General features: G+C 48.2%; 17 non-coding genes across 17 annotated transcripts; all 17 read right to left on the bottom strand.

Moving 5' to 3' along the window:
* Window positions 1-567: 567 nt before the first annotated feature.
* On the bottom strand, window positions 568-686 carry LOC143872977 (5S ribosomal RNA). The gene has a single exon (XR_013247700.1). It is a non-coding gene; the product is annotated as a 5S ribosomal RNA (ribosomal RNA).
* Window positions 687-1,283: 597 nt separating this feature from the next.
* On the bottom strand, window positions 1,284-1,402 carry LOC143870584 (5S ribosomal RNA). The gene has a single exon (XR_013245358.1). It is a non-coding gene; the product is annotated as a 5S ribosomal RNA (ribosomal RNA).
* Window positions 1,403-1,999: 597 nt separating this feature from the next.
* Window positions 2,000-2,118, bottom strand: LOC143870583 (5S ribosomal RNA). The gene has a single exon (XR_013245357.1). It is a non-coding gene; the product is annotated as a 5S ribosomal RNA (ribosomal RNA).
* A 597-nt stretch (window positions 2,119-2,715) lies between these two features.
* On the bottom strand, window positions 2,716-2,834 carry LOC143870582 (5S ribosomal RNA). The gene has a single exon (XR_013245356.1). It is a non-coding gene; the product is annotated as a 5S ribosomal RNA (ribosomal RNA).
* A 597-nt stretch (window positions 2,835-3,431) lies between these two features.
* On the bottom strand, window positions 3,432-3,550 carry LOC143870581 (5S ribosomal RNA). The gene has a single exon (XR_013245355.1). It is a non-coding gene; the product is annotated as a 5S ribosomal RNA (ribosomal RNA).
* Window positions 3,551-4,147: 597 nt separating this feature from the next.
* On the bottom strand, window positions 4,148-4,266 carry LOC143870580 (5S ribosomal RNA). The gene has a single exon (XR_013245354.1). It is a non-coding gene; the product is annotated as a 5S ribosomal RNA (ribosomal RNA).
* A 597-nt stretch (window positions 4,267-4,863) lies between these two features.
* Window positions 4,864-4,982, bottom strand: LOC143870579 (5S ribosomal RNA). Its single transcript, XR_013245353.1, has one exon. It is a non-coding gene; the product is annotated as a 5S ribosomal RNA (ribosomal RNA).
* A 597-nt stretch (window positions 4,983-5,579) lies between these two features.
* LOC143872976 (5S ribosomal RNA) lies at window positions 5,580-5,698 on the bottom strand. Its single transcript, XR_013247699.1, has one exon. It is a non-coding gene; the product is annotated as a 5S ribosomal RNA (ribosomal RNA).
* A 597-nt stretch (window positions 5,699-6,295) lies between these two features.
* LOC143870577 (5S ribosomal RNA) lies at window positions 6,296-6,414 on the bottom strand. Its single transcript, XR_013245352.1, has one exon. It is a non-coding gene; the product is annotated as a 5S ribosomal RNA (ribosomal RNA).
* A 597-nt stretch (window positions 6,415-7,011) lies between these two features.
* On the bottom strand, window positions 7,012-7,130 carry LOC143870576 (5S ribosomal RNA). The gene has a single exon (XR_013245351.1). It is a non-coding gene; the product is annotated as a 5S ribosomal RNA (ribosomal RNA).
* Window positions 7,131-7,727: 597 nt separating this feature from the next.
* Window positions 7,728-7,846, bottom strand: LOC143870575 (5S ribosomal RNA). The gene has a single exon (XR_013245350.1). It is a non-coding gene; the product is annotated as a 5S ribosomal RNA (ribosomal RNA).
* Window positions 7,847-8,443: 597 nt separating this feature from the next.
* LOC143870573 (5S ribosomal RNA) lies at window positions 8,444-8,562 on the bottom strand. Its single transcript, XR_013245348.1, has one exon. It is a non-coding gene; the product is annotated as a 5S ribosomal RNA (ribosomal RNA).
* A 597-nt stretch (window positions 8,563-9,159) lies between these two features.
* On the bottom strand, window positions 9,160-9,278 carry LOC143870572 (5S ribosomal RNA). The gene has a single exon (XR_013245347.1). It is a non-coding gene; the product is annotated as a 5S ribosomal RNA (ribosomal RNA).
* Window positions 9,279-9,875: 597 nt separating this feature from the next.
* On the bottom strand, window positions 9,876-9,994 carry LOC143870571 (5S ribosomal RNA). The gene has a single exon (XR_013245346.1). It is a non-coding gene; the product is annotated as a 5S ribosomal RNA (ribosomal RNA).
* Window positions 9,995-10,591: 597 nt separating this feature from the next.
* Window positions 10,592-10,710, bottom strand: LOC143872975 (5S ribosomal RNA). Its single transcript, XR_013247698.1, has one exon. It is a non-coding gene; the product is annotated as a 5S ribosomal RNA (ribosomal RNA).
* Window positions 10,711-11,307: 597 nt separating this feature from the next.
* Window positions 11,308-11,426, bottom strand: LOC143870570 (5S ribosomal RNA). Its single transcript, XR_013245345.1, has one exon. It is a non-coding gene; the product is annotated as a 5S ribosomal RNA (ribosomal RNA).
* A 597-nt stretch (window positions 11,427-12,023) lies between these two features.
* On the bottom strand, window positions 12,024-12,142 carry LOC143870569 (5S ribosomal RNA). Its single transcript, XR_013245344.1, has one exon. It is a non-coding gene; the product is annotated as a 5S ribosomal RNA (ribosomal RNA).
* Between the last annotated feature and the right edge of the window lie 175 nt (window positions 12,143-12,317).

The following is a 12,317-nucleotide window of genomic DNA, read 5'->3' as shown; positions in this document are numbered from 1 at the left end:
GAGTTTCCACTCGCATTGTCGTACGAAGTCCGTTTAAATGAAAGTGCGAAAAAATCCTGCTAGATGACACCGGATGGACGATCCGAGCATGTCGGGAAGCCGGATGACCGCTAGGGCTGTCATCGCGCGATGAATCTTCCCGAGTACCCCCGAATCAATATAAGAATCGCCACGATCTGACGGGCGGATCAAAAGTTATCGTCGGAACGATATTTGTGCACCAAGGGTAGCTCACGGCCAGTAAACACCTTCCGACCGGATTCATGACTCGCATCCACTAGTACACTCATCCGCTATAGCCTGTACGTCACTGAATCTAAACAAACCCCCGCTATAATTTGACCGCAAATGAAATGTCAGAACGAATTCCGTTTATCGAATCAAACGACACTATCACCTCGCCATAATAAAGACCGGACGTCTTTGAATTCACCATCCGGAAGAAAATAAAAAGATCCGAACCGAAACGTAGGAGGCGACGCACTAAACGTGCGTTTCAGTTCGCATCGATGTTCCAGAACCGAAAGATTGTTCGAAAAAAGTGGTAGATAGCCGAAAAAAGTGACAGGGGTGCAACACGAGGACTTCCCATGAGGTCACCCATCCTAGTACTACTCTCGCCCAAGCACGCTTAACTTCGGAGTTCTGATGGGATCCAGTGCATTTGTGCTGGTATGATCGCACCCAGCATGCCTCTCCATTGTCAAAGTAATAAAGAGTTTCCACTCGCATTGTCGTACGAAGTCCGTTTAAATGAAAGTGCGAAAAAATCCTGCTAGATGACACCGGATGGACGATCCGAGCATGTCGGGAAGCCGGATGACCGCCAAGGCTGTCATCGCGCGATGAATCTTCCCGAGTACCCCCGAATCAATATAAGAATCGCCACGATCTGACGGGCGGATCAAAAGTTATCGTCGGAACGATATTTGTGCACCAAGGGTAGCTCACGGCTAGTAAACACCTTCCGACCGGATTCATGACTCGCATCCACTAGTACACTCATCTGCTATAGCCTGTACGTCACTGAATCTAAACAAACCCCCGCTATAATTTGACGGCAAATGAAATGTCAGAACGAATTCCGTTTATCGAATCAAACGACACTATCACCCCGCCATAATAAAGACCGGACGTCTTTGAATTCACCATCCGGAAGAAAATAATAAGATCCGAACCGAAACGTAGGAGGCGACGCACTAAACGTGCGTTTCAGTTCGCATCAATGTTCCAGAACCGAAAGATTGTTCGAAAAAAGTGGTAGATAGCCGAAAAAAGTGACAGGGGTGCAACACGAGGACTTCCCAGGAGGTCACCCATCCTAGTACTACTCTCGCCCAAGCACGCTTAACTTCGGAGTTCTGATGGGATCCAGTGCATTTGTGCTGGTATGATCGCACCCAGCATGCCTCTCCATTGTCAAAGTAATAAAGAGTTTCCACTCGCATTGTCGTACGAAGTCCGTTTAAATGAAAGTGCGAAAAAATCCTGCTAGATGACACCGGATGGACGATCCGAGCATGTCGGGAAGCCGGATGACCGCCAGGGCTGTCATCGCGCGATGATTCTTCCCGAGTACCCCCGAATCAATATAAGAATCGCCACGATCTGACGGGCGGATCAAAAGTTATCGTCGGAACGATATTTGTGCACCAAGGGTAGCTCACGGCCAGTAAACACCTTCCGACCGGATTCATGACTCGCATCCACTAGTACACTCATCCGCTATAGCCTGTACGTCACTGAATCTAAACAAACCCCCGCTATAATTTGACCGCAAATGAAATGTCAGAACGAATTCCGTTTATCGAATCAAACGACACTATCACCCCGCCATAATAAAGACCGGACGTGTTTGAATTCACCATCCGGAAGAAAATAAAAAGATCCGAACCGAAACGTAGGAGGCGACGCACTAAACGTGCGTTTCAGTTCGCATCGATGTTCCAGAACCGAAAGATTGTTCGAAAAAAGTGGTAGATAGCCGAAAAAAGTGACAGGGGTGCAACACGAGGACTTCCCAGGAGGTCACCCATCCTAGTACTACTCTCGCCCAAGCACGCTTAACTTCGGAGTTCTGATGGGATCCAGTGCATTTGTGCTGGTATGATCGCACCCAGCATGCCTCTCCATTGTCAAAGTAATAAAGAGTTTCCACTCGCATTGTCGTACGAAGTCCGTTTAAATGAAAGTGCGAAAAAATCCTGCTAGATGACACCGGATGGACGATCCGAGCATGTCGGGAAGCCGGATGACCGCCAGGGCTGTCATCGCGCGATGGATCTTCCCGAGTACCCCCGAATTAATATAAGAATCGCCACGATCTGACGGGCGGATCAAAAGTTATCGTCGGAACGATATTTGTGCACCAAGGGTAGCTCACGGCCAGTAAACACCTTCCGACCGGATTCATGACTCGCATCCACTAGTACACTCATCCGCTATAGCCTGTACGTCACTGAATCTAAACAAACCCCCGCTATAATTTGATCGCAAATGAAATGTCAGAACGAATTCCGTTTATCGAATCAAACGACACTATCACCTCGCCATAATAAAGACCGGACGTCTTTGAATTCACCATCCGGAAGAAAATAAAAAGATCCGAACCGAAACGTAGGAGGCGACGCACTAAACGTGCGTTTCAGTTCGCATCGATGTTCCAGAACCGAAAGATTGTTCGAAAAAAGTGGTAGATAGCCGAAAAAAGTGACAGGGGTGCAACACGAGGACTTCCCAGGAGGTCACCCATCCTAGTACTACTCTCGCCCAAGCACGCTTAACTTCGGAGTTCTGATGGGATCCAGTGCATTTGTGCTGGTATGATCGCACCCAGCATGCCTTTCCATTGTCAAAGTAATAAAGAGTTTCCACTCGCATTGTCGTACGAAGTCCGTTTAAATGAAAGTGCGAAAAAATCCTGCTAGATTACACCGGATGGACGATCCGAGCATGTCGGGAAGCCGGATGACCGCCAGGGCTGTCATCGCGCGATTAATCTTCCCGAGTAGCCCCGAATCAATATAAGAATCGCTACGATCTGACGGGCGGATCAAAAGTTATCGTCGGAACGATATTTGTGCACCAAGGGTAGCTCACGGCCAGTAAACACCTTCCGACCGGATTCATGACTCGCATCCACTAGTACACTCATCCGCTATAGCCTGTACGTCACTGAATCTAAACAAACCCCCGCTATAATTTGACGGCAAATGAAATGTCAGAACGAATTCCGTTTATCGAATCAAACGACACAATCACCCCGCCATAATAAAGACCGGACGTCTTTGAATTCACCATCCGGAAGAAAATAATAAGATCCGAACCGAAACGTAGGAGGCGACGCACTAAACGTGCGTTTCAGTTCGCATCGATGTTCCAGAACCGAAAGATTGTTCGAAAAAAGTGGTAGATAGCCGAAAAAAGTGACAGGGGTGCAACACGAGGACTTCCCAGGAGGTCACCCATCCTAGTACTACTCTCGCCCAAGCACGCTTAACTTCGGAGTTCTGATGGGATCCAGTGCATTTGTGCTGGTATGATCGCACCCAGCATGCCTCTCCATTGTCAAAGTAATAAAGAGTTTCCACTCGCATTGTCGTACGAAGTCCGTTTAAATGAAAGTGCGAAAAAATCCTGCTAGATGACACCGGATGGACGATCCGAGCATGTCGGGAAGCCGGATGACCGCCAAAGCTGTCATCGCGCGATGGATCTTCCCGAGTACCCCCGAATCAATATAAGAATCGCCACGATCTGACGGGCGGATCAAAAGTTATCGTCGGAACGATATTTGTGCACCAAGGGTAGCTCACGGCCAGTAAACACCTTCCGACCGGATTCATGACTCGCATCCACTAGTACACTCATCCGCTATAGCCTGTACGTCACTGAATCTAAACAAACCCCCGCTATAATTTGACTGCAAATGAAATGTCAGAACGAATTCCGTTTATCGAATCAAACGACACTATCACCCCGCCATAATAAAGACCGGACGTCTTTGAATTCACCATCCGGAAGAAAATAAAAAGATCCGAACCGAAACGTAGGAGGCGACGCACTAAACGTGCGTTTCAGTTCGCATCGATGTTCCAGAACCGAAAGATTGTTCGAAAAAAGTGGTAGATAGCCGAAAAAAGTGACAGGGGTGCAACACGAGGACTTCCCAGGAGGTCACCCATCCTAGTACTACTCTCGCCCAAGCACGCTTAACTTCGGAGTTCTGATGGGATCCAGTGCATTTGTGCTGGTATGATCGCACCCAGCATGCCTCTCCATTGTCAAAGTAATTAAGAGTTTCCACTCGCATTGTCGTACGAAGTCCGTTTAAATGAAAGTGCGAAAAAATCCTGCTAGATGACACCGGATGGACGATCCGAGCATGTCGGGAAGCCGGATGACCGCCAGGGCTGTCATCGCGCGATGGATCTTCCCGAGTACCCCCGAATCAATATAAGAATCGCCATGATCTGACGGGCGGATCAAAAGTTATCGTCGGAACGATATTTGTGCACCAAGGGTAGCTCACGGCCAGTAAACACCTTCCGACCGGATTCATGACTCGCATCCACTAGTACACTCATCCGCTATAGCCTGTACGTCACTGAATCTAAACAAACCCCCGCTATAATTTGACCGCAAATGAAATGTCAGAACGAATTCCGTTTATCGAATCAAACGACACTATCACCTCGCCATAATAAAGACCGGACGTCTTTGAATTCACCATCCGGAAGAAAATAAAAAGATCCGAACCGAAACGTAGGAGGCGACGCACTAAACGTGCGTTTCAGTTCGCATCGATGTTCCAGAACCGAAAGATTGTTCGAAAAAAGTGGTAGATAGCCGAAAAAAGTGACAGGGGTGCAACACGAGGACTTCCCAGGAGGTCACCCATCCTAGTACTACTCTCGCCCAAGCACGCTTAACTTCGGAGTTCTGATGGGATCCAGTGCATTTGTGCTGGTATGATCGCACCCAGCATGCCTCTCCATTGTCAAAGTAATAAAGAGTTTCCACTCGCATTGTCGTACGAAGTCCGTTTAAATGAAAGTGCGAAAAAATCCTGCTAGATGACACCGGATGGACGATCCGAGCATGTCGGGAAGCCGGATGACCGCCAGGGCTGTCATCGCGCGATGAATCTTCCCGAGTACCCCCGAATCAATATAAGAATCGCCACGATCTGACGGGCGGATCAAAAGTTATCGTCGGAACGATATTTGTGCACCAAGGGTAGCTCACGGCCAGTAAACACCTTCCGACCGGATTCATGACTCGCATCCACTAGTACACTCATCCGCTATAGCCTGTACGTCACTGAATCTAAACAAACCCCCGCTATAATTTGACCGCAAATGAAATGTCAGAACGAATTCCGTTTATCGAATCAAACGACACTATCACCTCGCCATAATAAAGACCGGACGTCTTTGAATTCACCATCCGGAAGAAAATAAAAAGATCCGAACCGAAACGTAGGAGGCGACGCACTAAACGTGCGTTTCAGTTCGCATCGATGTTCCAGAACCGAAAGATTGTTCGAAAAAAGTGGTAGATAGCCGAAAAAAGTGACAGGGGTGCAACACGAGGACTTCCCATGAGGTCACCCATCCTAGTACTACTCTCGCCCAAGCACGCTTAACTTCGGAGTTCTGATGGGATCCAGTGCATTTGTGCTGGTATGATCGCACCCAGCATGCCTCTCCATTGTCAAAGTAATAAAGAGTTTCCACTCGCATTGTCGTACGAAGTCCGTTTAAATGAAAGTGCGAAAAAATCCTGCTAGATTACACCGGATGGACGATCCGAGCATGTCGGGAAGCCGGATGACCGCCAGGGCTGTCATCGCGCGATTAATCTTCCCGAGTAGCCCCCAATCAATATAAGAATCGCTACGATCTGACGGGCGGATCAAAAGTTATCGTCGGAACGATATTTGTGCACCAAGGGTAGCTCACGGCCAGTAAACACCTTCCGACCGGATTCATGACTCGCATCCACTAGTACACTCATCCGCTATAGCCTGTACGTCACTGAATCTAAACAAACCCCCGCTATAATTTGACTGCAAATGAAATGTTAGAACGAATTCCGTTTATCGAATCAAACGACACTATCACCCCGCCATAATAAAGACCGGACGTCTTTGAATTCACCATCCGGAAGAAAATAAAAAGATCCGAACCGAAACGTAGGAGGCGACGCACTAAACGTGCGTTTCAGTTCGCATCGATGTTCCAGAACCGAAAGATTGTTCGAAAAAAGTGGTAGATAGCCGAAAAAAGTGACAGGGGTGCAACACGAGGACTTCCCAGGAGGTCACCCATCCTAGTACTACTCTCGCCCAAGCACGCTTAACTTCGGAGTTCTGATGGGATCCAGTGCATTTGTGCTGGTATGATCGCACCCAGCATGCCTCTCCATTGTCAAAGTAATAAAGAGTTTCCACTCGCATTGTCGTACGAAGTCCGTTTAAATGAAAGTGCGAAAAAATCCTGCTAGATGACACCGGATGGACGATCCGAGCATGTCGGGAAGCCGGATGACCGACAGGGCTGTCATCGCGCGATGAATCTTCCCGAGTACCCCCGAATCAATATAAGAATCGCCACGATCTGACGGGCGGATCAAAAGTTATCGTCGGAACGATATTTGTGCACCAAGGGTAGCTCACGGCCAGTAAACACCTTCCGACCGGATTCATGACTCGCATCCACTAGTACACTCATCCGCTATAGCCTGTACGTCACTGAATCTAAACAAACCCCCGCTATAATTTGACCGCAAATGAAATGTCAGAACGAATTCCGTTTATCGAATCAAACGACACTATCACCCCGCCATAATAAAGACCGGACGTCTTTGAATTCACCATCCGGAAGAAAATAAAAAGATCCGAACCGAAACGTAGGAGGCGACGCACTAAACGTGCGTTTCAGTTCGCATCGATGTTCCAGAACCGAAAGATTGTTCGAAAAAAGTGGTAGATAGCCGAAAAAAGTGACAGGGGTGCAACACGAGGACTTCCCAGGAGGTCACCCATCCTAGTACTACTCTCGCCCAAGCACGCTTAACTTCGGAGTTCTGATGGGATCCAGTGCATTTGTGCTGGTATGATCGCACCCAGCATGCCTCTCCATTGTCAAAGTAATTAAGAGTTTCCACTCGCATTGTCGTACGAAGTCCGTTTAAATGAAAGTGCGAAAAAATCCTGCTAGATGACACCGGATGGACGATCCGAGCATGTCGGGAAGCCGGATGACCGCCAGGGCTGTCATCGCGCGATGGATCTTCCCGAGTACCCCCGAATCAATATAAGAATCGCCACGATCTGACGGGCGGATCAAAAGTTATCGTCGGAACGATATTTGTGCACCAAGGGTAGCTCACGGCCAGTAAACACCTTCCGACCGGATTCATGACTCGCATCCACTAGTACACTCATCCGCTATAGCCTGTACGTCACTGAATCTAAACAAACCCCCGCTATAATTTGACCGCAAATGAAATGTCAGAACGAATTCCGTTTATCGAATCAAACGACACTATCACCTCGCCATAATAAAGACCGGACGTCTTTGAATTCACCATCCGGAAGAAAATAAAAAGATCCGAACCGAAACGTAGGAGGCGACGCACTAAACGTGCGTTTCAGTTCGCATCGATGTTCCAGAACCGAAAGATTGTTCGAAAAAAGTGGTAGATAGCCGAAAAAAGTGACAGGGGTGCAACACGAGGACTTCCCAGGAGGTCACCCATCCTAGTACTACTCTCGCCCAAGCACGCTTAACTTCGGAGTTCTGATGGGATCCAGTGCATTTGTGCTGGTATGATCGCACCCAGCATGCCTTTCCATTGTCAAAGTAATAAAGAGTTTCCACTCGCATTGTCGTACGAAGTCCGTTTAAATGAAAGTGCGAAAAAATCCTGCTAGATTACACCGGATGGACGATCCGAGCATGTCGGGAAGCCGGATGACCGCCAGGGCTGTCATCGCGCGATTAATCTTCCCGAGTAGCCCCGAATCAATATAAGAATCGCTACGATCTGACGGGCGGATCAAAAGTTATCGTCGGAACGATATTTGTGCACCAAGGGTAGCTCACGGCCAGTAAACACCTTCCGACCGGATTCATGACTCGCATCCACTAGTACACTCATCCGCTATAGCCTGTACGTCACTGAATCTAAACAAACCCCCGCTATAATTTGACGGCAAATGAAATGTCAGAACGAATTCCGTTTATCGAATCAAACGACACAATCACCCCGCCATAATAAAGACCGGACGTCTTTGAATTCACCATCCGGAAGAAAATAATAAGATCCGAACCGAAACGTAGGAGGCGACGCACTAAACGTGCGTTTCAGTTCGCATCGATGTTCCAGAACCGAAAGATTGTTCGAAAAAAGTGGTAGATAGCCGAAAAAAGTGACAGGGGTGCAACACGAGGACTTCCCAGGAGGTCACCCATCCTAGTACTACTCTCGCCCAAGCACGCTTAACTTCGGAGTTCTGATGGGATCCAGTGCATTTGTGCTGGTATGATCGCACCCAGCATGCCTCTCCATTGTCAAAGTAATAAAGAGTTTCCACTCGCATTGTCGTACGAAGTCCGTTTAAATGAAAGTGCGAAAAAATCCTGCTAGATGACACCGGATGGACGATCCGAGCATGTCGGGAAGCCGGATGACCGCCAAAGCTGTCATCGCGCGATGGATCTTCCCGAGTACCCCCGAATCAATATAAGAATCGCCACGATCTGACGGGCGGATCAAAAGTTATCGTCGGAACGATATTTGTGCACCAAGGGTAGCTCACGGCCAGTAAACACCTTCCGACCGGATTCATGACTCGCATCCACTAGTACACTCATCCGCTATAGCCTGTACGTCACTGAATCTAAACAAACCCCCGCTATAATTTGACTGCAAATGAAATGTCAGAACGAATTCCGTTTATCGAATCAAACGACACTATCACCCCGCCATAATAAAGACCGGACGTCTTTGAATTCACCATCCGGAAGAAAATAAAAAGATCCGAACCGAAACGTAGGAGGCGACGCACTAAACGTGCGTTTCAGTTCGCATCGATGTTCCAGAACCGAAAGATTGTTCGAAAAAAGTGGTAGATAGCCGAAAAAAGTGACAGGGGTGCAACACGAGGACTTCCCAGGAGGTCACCCATCCTAGTACTACTCTCGCCCAAGCACGCTTAACTTCGGAGTTCTGATGGGATCCAGTGCATTTGTGCTGGTATGATCGCACCCAGCATGCCTCTCCATTGTCAAAGTAATTAAGAGTTTCCACTCGCATTGTCGTACGAAGTCCGTTTAAATGAAAGTGCGAAAAAATCCTGCTAGATGACACCGGATGGACGATCCGAGCATGTCGGGAAGCCGGATGACCGCCAGGGCTGTCATCGCGCGATGGATCTTCCCGAGTACCCCCGAATCAATATAAGAATCGCCATGATCTGACGGGCGGATCAAAAGTTATCGTCGGAACGATATTTGTGCACCAAGGGTAGCTCACGGCCAGTAAACACCTTCCGACCGGATTCATGACTCGCATCCACTAGTACACTCATCCGCTATAGCCTGTACGTCACTGAATCTAAACAAACCCCCGCTATAATTTGACCGCAAATGAAATGTCAGAACGAATTCCGTTTATCGAATCAAACGACACTATCACCTCGCCATAATAAAGACCGGACGTCTTTGAATTCACCATCCGGAAGAAAATAAAAAGATCCGAACCGAAACGTAGGAGGCGACGCACTAAACGTGCGTTTCAGTTCGCATCGATGTTCCAGAACCGAAAGATTGTTCGAAAAAAGTGGTAGATAGCCGAAAAAAGTGACAGGGGTGCAACACGAGGACTTCCCAGGAGGTCACCCATCCTAGTACTACTCTCGCCCAAGCACGCTTAACTTCGGAGTTCTGATGGGATCCAGTGCATTTGTGCTGGTATGATCGCACCCAGCATGCCTCTCCATTGTCAAAGTAATAAAGAGTTTCCACTCGCATTGTCGTACGAAGTCCGTTTAAATGAAAGTGCGAAAAAATCCTGCTAGATGACACCGGATGGACGATCCGAGCATGTCGGGAAGCCGGATGACCGCCAGGGCTGTCATCGCGCGATGAATCTTCCCGAGTACCCCCGAATCAATATAAGAATCGCCACGATCTGACGGGCGGATCAAAAGTTATCGTCGGAACGATATTTGTGCACCAAGGGTAGCTCACGGCCAGTAAACACCTTCCGACCGGATTCATGACTCGCATCCACTAGTACACTCATCCGCTATAGCCTGTACGTCACTGAATCTAAACAAACCCCCGCTATAATTTGACCGCAAATGAAATGTCAGAACGAATTCCGTTTATCGAATCAAACGACACTATCACCTCGCCATAATAAAGACCGGACGTCTTTGAATTCACCATCCGGAAGAAAATAAAAAGATCCGAACCGAAACGTAGGAGGCGACGCACTAAACGTGCGTTTCAGTTCGCATCGATGTTCCAGAACCGAAAGATTGTTCGAAAAAAGTGGTAGATAGCCGAAAAAAGTGACAGGGGTGCAACACGAGGACTTCCCATGAGGTCACCCATCCTAGTACTACTCTCGCCCAAGCACGCTTAACTTCGGAGTTCTGATGGGATCCAGTGCATTTGTGCTGGTATGATCGCACCCAGCATGCCTCTCCATTGTCAAAGTAATAAAGAGTTTCCACTCGCATTGTCGTACGAAGTCCGTTTAAATGAAAGTGCGAAAAAATCCTGCTAGATGACACCGGATGGACGATCCGAGCATGTCGGGAAGCCGGATGACCGCCAAGGCTGTCATCGCGCGATGAATCTTCCCGAGTACCCCCGAATCAATATAAGAATCGCCACGATCTGACGGGCGGATCAAAAGTTATCGTCGGAACGATATTTGTGCACCAAGGGTAGCTCACGGCTAGTAAACACCTTCCGACCGGATTCATGACTCGCATCCACTAGTACACTCATCTGCTATAGCCTGTACGTCACTGAATCTAAACAAACCCCCGCTATAATTTGACGGCAAATGAAATGTCAGAACGAATTCCGTTTATCGAATCAAACGACACTATCACCCCGCCATAATAAAGACCGGACGTCTTTGAATTCACCATCCGGAAGAAAATAATAAGATCCGAACCGAAACGTAGGAGGCGACGCACTAAACGTGCGTTTCAGTTCGCATCAATGTTCCAGAACCGAAAGATTGTTCGAAAAAAGTGGTAGATAGCCGAAAAAAGTGACAGGGGTGCAACACGAGGACTTCCCAGGAGGTCACCCATCCTAGTACTACTCTCGCCCAAGCACGCTTAACTTCGGAGTTCTGATGGGATCCAGTGCATTTGTGCTGGTATGATCGCACCCAGCATGCCTCTCCATTGTCAAAGTAATAAAGAGTTTCCACTCGCATTGTCGTACGAAGTCCGTTTAAATGAAAGTGCGAAAAAATCCTGCTAGATGACACCGGATGGACGATCCGAGCATGTCGGGAAGCCGGATGACCGCCAGGGCTGTCATCGCGCGATGATTCTTCCCGAGTACCCCCGAATCAATATAAGAATCGCCACGATCTGACGGGCGGATCAAAAGTTATCGTCGGAACGATATTTGTGCACCAAGGGTAGCTCACGGCCAGTAAACACCTTCCGACCGGATTCATGACTCGCATCCACTAGTACACTCATCCGCTATAGCCTGTACGTCACTGAATCTAAACAAACCCCCGCTATAATTTGACCGCAAATGAAATGTCAGAACGAATTCCGTTTATCGAATCAAACGACACTATCACCCCGCCATAATAAAGACCGGACGTGTTTGAATTCACCATCCGGAAGAAAATAAAAAGATCCGAACCGAAACGTAGGAGGCGACGCACTAAACGTGCGTTTCAGTTCGCATCGATGTTCCAGAACCGAAAGATTGTTCGAAAAAAGTGGTAGATAGCCGAAAAAAGTGACAGGGGTGCAACACGAGGACTTCCCAGGAGGTCACCCATCCTAGTACTACTCTCGCCCAAGCACGCTTAACTTCGGAGTTCTGATGGGATCCAGTGCATTTGTGCTGGTATGATCGCACCCAGCATGCCTCTCCATTGTCAAAGTAATAAAGAGTTTCCACTCGCATTGTCGTACGAAGTCCGTTTAAATGAAAGTGCGAAAAAATCCTGCTAGATGACACCGGATGGACGATCCGAGCATGTCGGGAAGCCGGATGACCGCCAGGGCTGTCATCGCGCGATGGATCTTCCCGAGT

Source organism: Tasmannia lanceolata, unplaced genomic scaffold (assembly GCF_043159265.1).
Source record: "Tasmannia lanceolata isolate RefF3 unplaced genomic scaffold, GAP_Taslan_0.1 ptg000003l, whole genome shotgun sequence".
Taxonomy (NCBI): Eukaryota; Viridiplantae; Streptophyta; class Magnoliopsida; order Canellales; family Winteraceae; genus Tasmannia; species Tasmannia lanceolata.
Note: the sequence above shows the minus strand (reverse complement) of the source record. Positions and strands in the feature narration are given on the sequence as shown.